Source organism: Scardinius erythrophthalmus (genome assembly GCF_964197995.2).
Source record: "Scardinius erythrophthalmus genome assembly, chromosome: 6".
In the NCBI taxonomy this organism is placed as follows: Eukaryota; Metazoa; Chordata; class Actinopteri; order Cypriniformes; family Leuciscidae; genus Scardinius; species Scardinius erythrophthalmus.
Window position 1 is genome coordinate 7,052,807 of NC_138226.1, and position 8,791 is coordinate 7,061,597.

Consider the following 8,791-nt stretch of genomic DNA (forward strand, 5'->3'; position numbering starts at 1 on the left):
TCATCTGATAATATCAAAACAGAAACTCTCAGTTGCGGTGTTCATTTCGACCCGGAGTTGGACAATAATGCCCACAGGGCCAGAGAATATTTGCTGTATGGAGATTGAACAGGTATAGTTTAGTTTAATTACGGTTATAACTTATTTGTCATCTGCTTTTATCCACTATTAATACAAGCCTGCTGTAGCAAACCCCGCCCGAATGATGACCAAAATATACTGAGGAGTTCAATGAAGTTTAATGTAAGTTACATCACACAAAAGATGAAGTGTTAGTTTTACTCCAGAGAATCACAGTAAGAGCTGAATAAACAGTATAAGAAATGCGCATTAAAGTATTATCCATAAACTCTCTCTCTCTCTCTTTCATTATCATCAACATACACAGCGAAGTACACAAAACACTCGTTACAACTAACAGTAAACAAATATACACACCTTTTCAGTGGGCGCTTAATAAACTGGTAAACTTTATATCCGTAAAACGACTCGATGAGCTGTCATAAAGTGAGCGCTCTCACTTTCATTTCTGCCGTGATCAATCACGTTAGGCCTGTCGCTCCGGAGACCGTAAGCTGGATCACAAACAGTTGGTACAGATCCATCCTCGAGTAACAAGGAGAGTAAATGAAGACTGCTGTGTTCATTCTTACATCCAACAACAAAACACCGCAATCGCTTAGGAGACATTCTTGTCTACAGCTGCTCCGTCGTCGAAACAATGGCAGACTCTGTGTCCAGCTCACTCAGGGCGGGTCTATGCTCAAACTGAAGTGTCAATCAACCGTCGTGGGAGGGGCCTGTGCAAAGTGACGTCACATTGCCCCAAATCTGAGGCTTGTTCCGAGACAGTGCTTATGATTTATGGAGATTTAAAAAAAGCACTGGGTGGATTTTTATCATTATAGGGTGGTTGTGTACACACACCACCAACACACATTTATATTCAAACACCATGTAAAAGTGAATTTTGCATAATAGGTGCCCTTTAGGACTAAGAACAAAACATGCAAGAATCACATTGGGTGTTTGTCGAGGCTTCCAGGGGGATGCTAATTTCCGGGTTAAGTCAAAGTCCACTGTTGGAAATGAAGGTGGCTAAAGCATTTATGCAGTTTACCTTTATTCAAAACAATGTGAGATTGAGTTGAGCATCTCTCGACGCTGAAGAAAAAACGTGAGAGGCTTTAGTGGGAAGGAACAAAGACAGCCAAAATCAACCTCCACCAGGACTAATCCTCTAAACATCTCTTTTCCTTCTTATTGGAGATCTGGGAAGCTCGTCTGTGCCGTCTTATCAGGGGAGGAAATGGTTGATTTGATGTGGCGTTGGGCCGTGGGCTTGGATCCTTTCCCACCCTCTGTCAGAAGGGTCGTACTAGGAGGAAGTGTCGAGGGAATCGCTGCAGGGCCTCCATCCAAATGAGACACCCCATATCCTCCTTCTACGCTGTTCACGGTTCCACTTCAGGGTCACTTGATCCGAATCGCAGAAAGCGACACAGTCTGCGAATGAGCTCAGAGTTACGTAATAGCATGATTCAGAAGTCTATGTGGTGGATTTGGATTTGGTGGTAGGGGGTTTCGTGACACATGATGATGCAATCCCGTGACTCTACCTGTGAACCGGCATGCATGGCGTTCACAGGCCGCTTTCCACTCCATTCTGTGCCTGCAGGTTTAAGTCTGAGATTCCAGGCTGCAGGAAAACACATTTTACTGCATTCCCATAGTGGTCGTGGAATTGTTATTGTCCTCTTCCTTTCCAGGGTTCCTGCTGATGCCGTCGTCTGAGGGCGGTTTGTTAGCCGAGTGACAATTCCTGCTTAATTTCAAGAGGAAGCCTGAATGCCCTCAAACATGTCTGCTGATATCTTTGTTCCTTGGCCAAGAGCAAACGGTTCAGCTCAGCTGTGGAGCTGCTGCCCAGAGCCAAAGCTTCACAGAAGCAATTAACCATGGGTAGTTTGGCTTAATGAATACTATCAATTACAAAGCCTCTGTACTTAAAGAGCTGGAAAAACTCTGGGACTGTGTGGTATTTCGCATGAGGGAAAACGTAAAACATTCTGCGAGATTATTTTTAGCAGTTTTGTGTGGCTTAAGATTAATGTTTAGTAATAAAATAACAATCTACAGCTAATGTGCATGATCTCTAAATCAAACTAGGTTAATGAACACAAACCCAATGCTAAAGGGCTGTTGACCTGCAATATGAGTTGGCAAATGCTATTGCAAGGTCTCAAAGATGTTTGTTTAGTTTGCTTTTTTATTAGTTTCAGATCTGTACACTTTCGAGAGGCAGGAGCTGAGAGTCTGGAACATTCATTCCGCTGTATGCCGCAGTTCACAACTGCCGGTGCTGCTGGAAATAAGTCAAATTAAGAGGCATTAAGCAATTTTGGTTTCCTAATTAACACAGATTTATAGGTAAATTTTCTCCATTCAATTATTCCCGTCTTAAACCAAGCCACAGATTTAAGCGTCGCCTTCCTTTACTGTCTGAGATCTGACACGCAAACGGCTGTTTGAGAGGAGAACTGCGCCGGAAATACTATTGTAATTGATTTTGCATGTGTATGACACAGAAATGAAAAATTACCAATATTTATTTAATCGCTACCCTTCCTGTTATATTGACCTGACACAAAACAAGCAAAAATAGTGTTTTACTTGGACTGCATATCAATAGTGTTTGATTTCTAGTATTCTAGCCTTTTTTTTTTTTTTTGGCAGGAACAACACATCTTTAATAATACCCGATCACATGCAAACTGGAAAAAAAAAAGCTTTCTTTTTTTTTTAATGTGAACTATGCAGCAGGATGAGGAGGGGGACAAACTGAACAACAAAAAGATCCAGCTAGTCAAAGGTATGAGATCACTGTTCCAAAAAAATGTGCTGCAATTAAAGAAGGAAAATAAAATAAGAGCGCAAGTGCAAATTACTCTTGATAGAAGGTGAGATACGAGATGAAAATGAACTAAACAACATGCAGCTGTTCCTCAATTGTAACAAATAGAAAAAAAGTTATTTTTTACCGACACAAGCACACATGCACTTTTATAAGCCTATATAAAATCTTAAGACGCAGTTAATTGCATTTCCGTTAAAACCAAAATTAAATGCATGAGGAAATTGTCTGTTTCATTGAAAACTTAGGATGTGTTTTTCTAATACATTTATAAGACAAGAATGCAGTTAGTGGCATCATAAAACAATTGATAAACTACAACTACAGCTGATTTATGGAAAAACAATTAAAAATAACTTTCATTCAATGAAAAATGAATGAAACGTTGCTTTATCTTTCAACAATAGTCAAAATATCAGACAGAATCAGAATCACTCTTCTGGGAATCTGAATGCTGCTAATGTACAAAACTTACAAACCAAAAACATAAATGTTTGTTATATCAGAAACGAAACCTACATCTTGAAATGTTGACTGCAGAAGAGTGCAGAGGTTTTGATAAAGACAAACAAGAAAACCTGATGACCCATACAATTCCAAAATATATGGTTAAATACATATTTACATACTGTACATGCATGCATACATAACAATGCCCAAGAGAAAATGCTTGTTGTAAATAATTTTTGGTCCCTGTGGAGAGAAGGAAGGCATGGTGAGGCTTCACATGAAGATAGTGCCATCTAGAGCTCTGAGTCAATATACACCCATTAAACTGAAACTACTACAGCCGTAACAAAGAGCAGAGATCATGTCTTGGACAAAGTTAAATGCACAAACCATCATACAGTGCAATATAGTCTTGACTGAATAATAAAGGGTCTTGATTTAGCATCACAATACACCATAGTACTACACAGATTCTTTAGAAAAGATATTACTTTGTTTTATTGCATGAAAGAGATGCCACTTGACTAAAACGGCATTGCAAAATAAGGTGGATAAATGTATACGGAGCCCTTAAAGGGACTTGGTGTTGGAAAAAAATATGAGATGGGAGAAAAAATAATCAATGCTTTTGCTTTCTCTCGCAAATGAGAAACTTTTCACAAAACTTTTGGGTTCTTTGCAAGTGAAGGCAAAGGTTATTAGGGGAACACAAAACATTTGTGAGAGAACACAAAAGCATTGACCAATTTTTTTTTCTCCCATCTCATTTGTTTTTCCTTCACCGTGTCCCCTTAGGGGCTCCGTAAATGAGTGACTTGGTTGTCATGTATATACCACTGAATGTGTTATTAAATAACCACATGCCTTTCCCACTAAATCCTGAAACAAACACAAATGTGCAAAATGAGTTCAAAAACCACGTTCCCGTTCGCCAACTCAGAGTCAGACAGCTACCTTCTAACAATCAGTATCCTTAGAAACTTTGAGCATCACAGAACGTCAGTGCAGAAAGGCATATAGTTCATCATAACATTGTAATATACATCATATTTATGATGCTAAATGTACCCGATTTTTCACATAACCTTGCTTCTCTTGAGACTCCCCAGCTTCACAGCATACAACACAGTTACATGAAAGTGCGTATCTATAGCACTAATTTTATTTCTCGTGCCATTCATACGCCAAAAATGCATGATACGCACTGTAAACCCCTTGGGTAGGATTAGGGGTGTGGAGTGCATGCGTATTACTCGACATAAAGTGCATATCATATGCACGCAAAAACTATTTTTGGCGTATAAATAATATGAGGAATAAAATTTGTGCTATAGATACACACTTACATGAGATCGGGCTGGCATTGACGTGATTGGTTACATGGTAGATTGTGACGTAAGAAACACTGGCGATTTCAAACCGCGTGGTTTGAGACTGTCTTTGGTAAACTGCAGTTTAAAGGAGAAAATACTTAATACACAATTTACCAATGGTTTGTCTAAAAGCATATTAAAAACCCCACATAGACATATAAACAACATTAAAAGCTTGATTTTCACCACAGGGGTCTTTAAGGCCAACATTTATTAGGTTGTATTATAAAGTGTAGCCTACTTACATATTTATTTTGGATGGCCAAAGTGTCTTTTTTTAACACATGCTTCCCGTCCCAGTTCAAATCAAGGAGATTTTATTGAACATCCTATCCCGACTTGGGAAATGGCCAATCACAGATGAGAATTTTGGGATGACTTTAGGGATTCAGGCCTCCCCCCCATCTGACCATGCATCCTGCTCTTAGAGTTTTGAGGTTTCTAAGCGGCCTCTTTCCAGATTTGCTGTTGAAAACAATCGGAAAAAGATGACAGTCACTCAAGATCTGCTGCTGACATATTGACATTAAACAGGGAGCTTTGAAAAGTGTTGGAAATCAAGTGTTCGATGGCAGCATAACAGCAAAAATGCACCAAGGGAAGATTATTACAGGGTACTCATGAACGAGAGTGCATTTAGTAGTGTGTGAACCCACCTTTCCCCCATTGGGCAGACGCAGATAAAGCGACTGCAGTTCTATGAGTCCACTGGTGATTCGTTGGCAGAGTCCAGGCTTTCCCAGGCTTTGCTTTCCACTGTTTGTGGTTTTCAGCAAGATGTGGTTTTAATGTCACAGCACACTAAAGTTATAGTCTGACAAGGAGAAAAGGCAGTTGTACCCAGAGAGTGATCCTGATGGATGAAGCCTGGGAAATCTGCGATATGGTTGAAAACCTAAGTGGAATCAGTGCACATCAGAGGCCATTATATGATAGTGAGATATGATAGCTCAGTATGATATCTGCTAAGACCCCTGAGAAACTCGTGGGCAGGGCCTCTGTAAAGACAGGATCCATCGTACAGGAAGTATAAATTACTTCCTGTGCTGAATGGTAATTATGTTTTTCAATCATTAGATTTACATGCGGAGAGAGAAAAAGAAAACAATAATGACCCATTGGGTTAAAACACACACACACACACACACACACACACACACACACACACACACACACACACACACCCACACACCAGGGATGGAAATTAGCACCCGCCACCAGCCAAATGCGGGTGATTTTGTGTTGTGGCGGGTAAACTCGCTTCACCTACCGGCCACCGTGGCGGGTAAATAAAAATAGCATACTGTTTCACACAGACGGCGGACACTTTTAGAGGAGGCACACTTTCAAAAAAAAAAAGTGGCGTTACATCGCAGGCGTTAAGAGCTGGTTAAGAGGTCTGCAGAGAAAACATCTTTGCATTAACTTAACATTGAAATCACTCGCGCCTGACGCGCTATTCGCGAACGCTATTCGGGAACGCGACGGTGGAGCGTTTTTAAGATTTCCACTCTGAAGGGTGGTTTCACTTTTTTGCGTTTTTAAGCCCCAAAAACGCCGTCGCCGTCTAAACGAAAGGCACATCTGATAAAATATTTTTTTACGTTTTCACCCGCGAGCGTTCTCGTGTAAACAGGGCCTAATAGTTTCATTGTTGGGACTAAAAACGTAAAACTGGAAGCCATAAAATACCACGAATCATCCAAATGCCACATCCAGGTAAAAAAGAGAAATATATATATATAAGAGAGAAAGAGTGTATAAGAGAGAAATAGAAAATGTCAGTATTTCATTGAGACTTGAGATTAAATAAACTGCTTAAAGGGATACTCCACTTTAAAATGAAAATTCTGTCATCATATATTCACCCTCATGTTGTTTCAAACCTGTATGAATTTCTTTCTTCTGCTGAACATTTAGAAGAATGTCAGTAACCAGACAGTTTCTGGTCTCATTGACTTCCATGGTATATTTTTTTCCTACTATTGAAGTCAATGAGACCAGAAACTGTCTGGTTACTGACATTCTTCTAAATATCTTCCTTTCTGTTCAGCAGAAGAAAGAAATTCATACAGGTTTAAAACAACATGAGGGTGAGTATATGATGACAGAATTTTCATTTTTAAGTGGTATTAATTTTCACATGCAGTTACACATTGTCGGTTAAAAATAAGAAAGTGGCTGGTAAAAACATTGAGTGGCTGGTAGATTTTGAAATCCACCAGCCACAGTGGCTGGTGGACAAAAAAGTTAATTTCCATCCCTGCCACACACACACACACACACACACACACACACACACACACACACACACACACACACACACACACACACAAAGAAAACAAAGCTGATGGGAGCATGGAGCTGTGTGCAATAGGTTTTTCATATCAGTATTGAAATGAAAAGTGATACTCAAGTTTCATAACTATGTAAAAGTACAGATACCACATCAAAAATGGTATTTTAATGGAAATGAAAAAGAAAAGTATATCTATTTGTTGCTTTTCAGCAAGGATGCATTCAATTGATCAAAATTTATAATGTTACAGAAGAATTCTATTAGAAAATTCGGTTCTTTTGAACATTCTATTCATCAAAGAATTCTGAAAAAAGTTTCAGTTTACACAGATATATTATGATAATGTTTCTTGATAATAGTTTTGTAATGTGTATGTTGTTTTGTTATCGTGGTATTTGACATGGATATATTAAATTGAGTGCGACATGTATGTAGACTGTACAATGATGACATCTATTGGATCATAGTCTACTACACAAGTTAGTATAGAAGAATAAGACGTCATCAGCATGCGCTAGTGGTAAACAAATAGAGCAAGATGAATCGCACTTTGACAAATGTGATTTTTATGGATGCTAAAAAAAAAAAAAGAGTAGAAAAAAAAAGAGCAAATGGAGCTCGAGGTAAGTAGTAATTTTAGCACCATGTCGCCTTGATCAATACACCATTTCATGTTGCACTTTTATTGGCTAGTCAGTAGACGTAGGTTGTAGCAGCAAACAGACTATGAGATGATCATGCTAAATTTCACTGTCACTGTTAGAAAATGATCACAGGTTATCTTTGGTCGCGACTCGCAAGACCGTGACAACGGACATCTTTAATCCTCTCTCACTGTATGACGTAGGACCACTGTTTAGGAGCCACGACCACAGAAATCACCTCTATTGGTCATCTTTTGTCTGGGACGTAACATGCTATCAGTTTCTGATGCAGAAAAGTTAGTTCATGCATTCATGACCTCGAGACTAGATTACTGTAATGCTTTATTAGCTGGTTGTCCTCATATAACACCGATTTTAATATCACTACATTGGTTACCTATAAAGTTCCGTATTAATTACAAGGTATTGCTACTGACTTATAAAGCCCTAAACGGCTTAGCTCCAGTCTATTTAACCGATCTTCTATCGCCCTATAATCCATCGCGCTCTTTAAGATCAATAAATTCGAGGCTTTTGGTCATACCTAGGATATCCAGATCCACCAAAGGAGGGAGAGCATTTTCACATTTAGCACCAAAACTCTGGAATAGCCTTCCTGATACTGTTCGTTGCTCAGACTCGCTCTCCCAGTTTAAAACTAGATTAAAGACACATCTCTTCAGCCAGGCATTTATATAATATTTTTAATCTTACAGTTAAATCCGGTCTCTAGTTCATAAACGCCAGAGGAGAACTGGTCCCCGACTGAGCCTGGGTTCTCCCAAGGTTTTTTTTTTTCTCCATTAGGTCACCTGATGGAGTTTTTCGGTTCCTTGCCACTGTTGCCTTTGGCTTGCACAGTTGGGGATATTTGGGGATATTTAATTTAATTTAATTAATCAATCAACAATAATATTGATCAGCATTGCCAAACGTGGACGTTTTCCACTAGAAACAAACATTGATATATTATTTTAATTTAATACTGTGAAGCTGCTTTGATACAATCTGTATTGTGAATAAATATTGACTTGACTTGACTTGGGACAGCCCAACATTGTACAATAAGTACCGGGTATTAAAAGTGGTTGTGTTTACTCCTATGATCTCC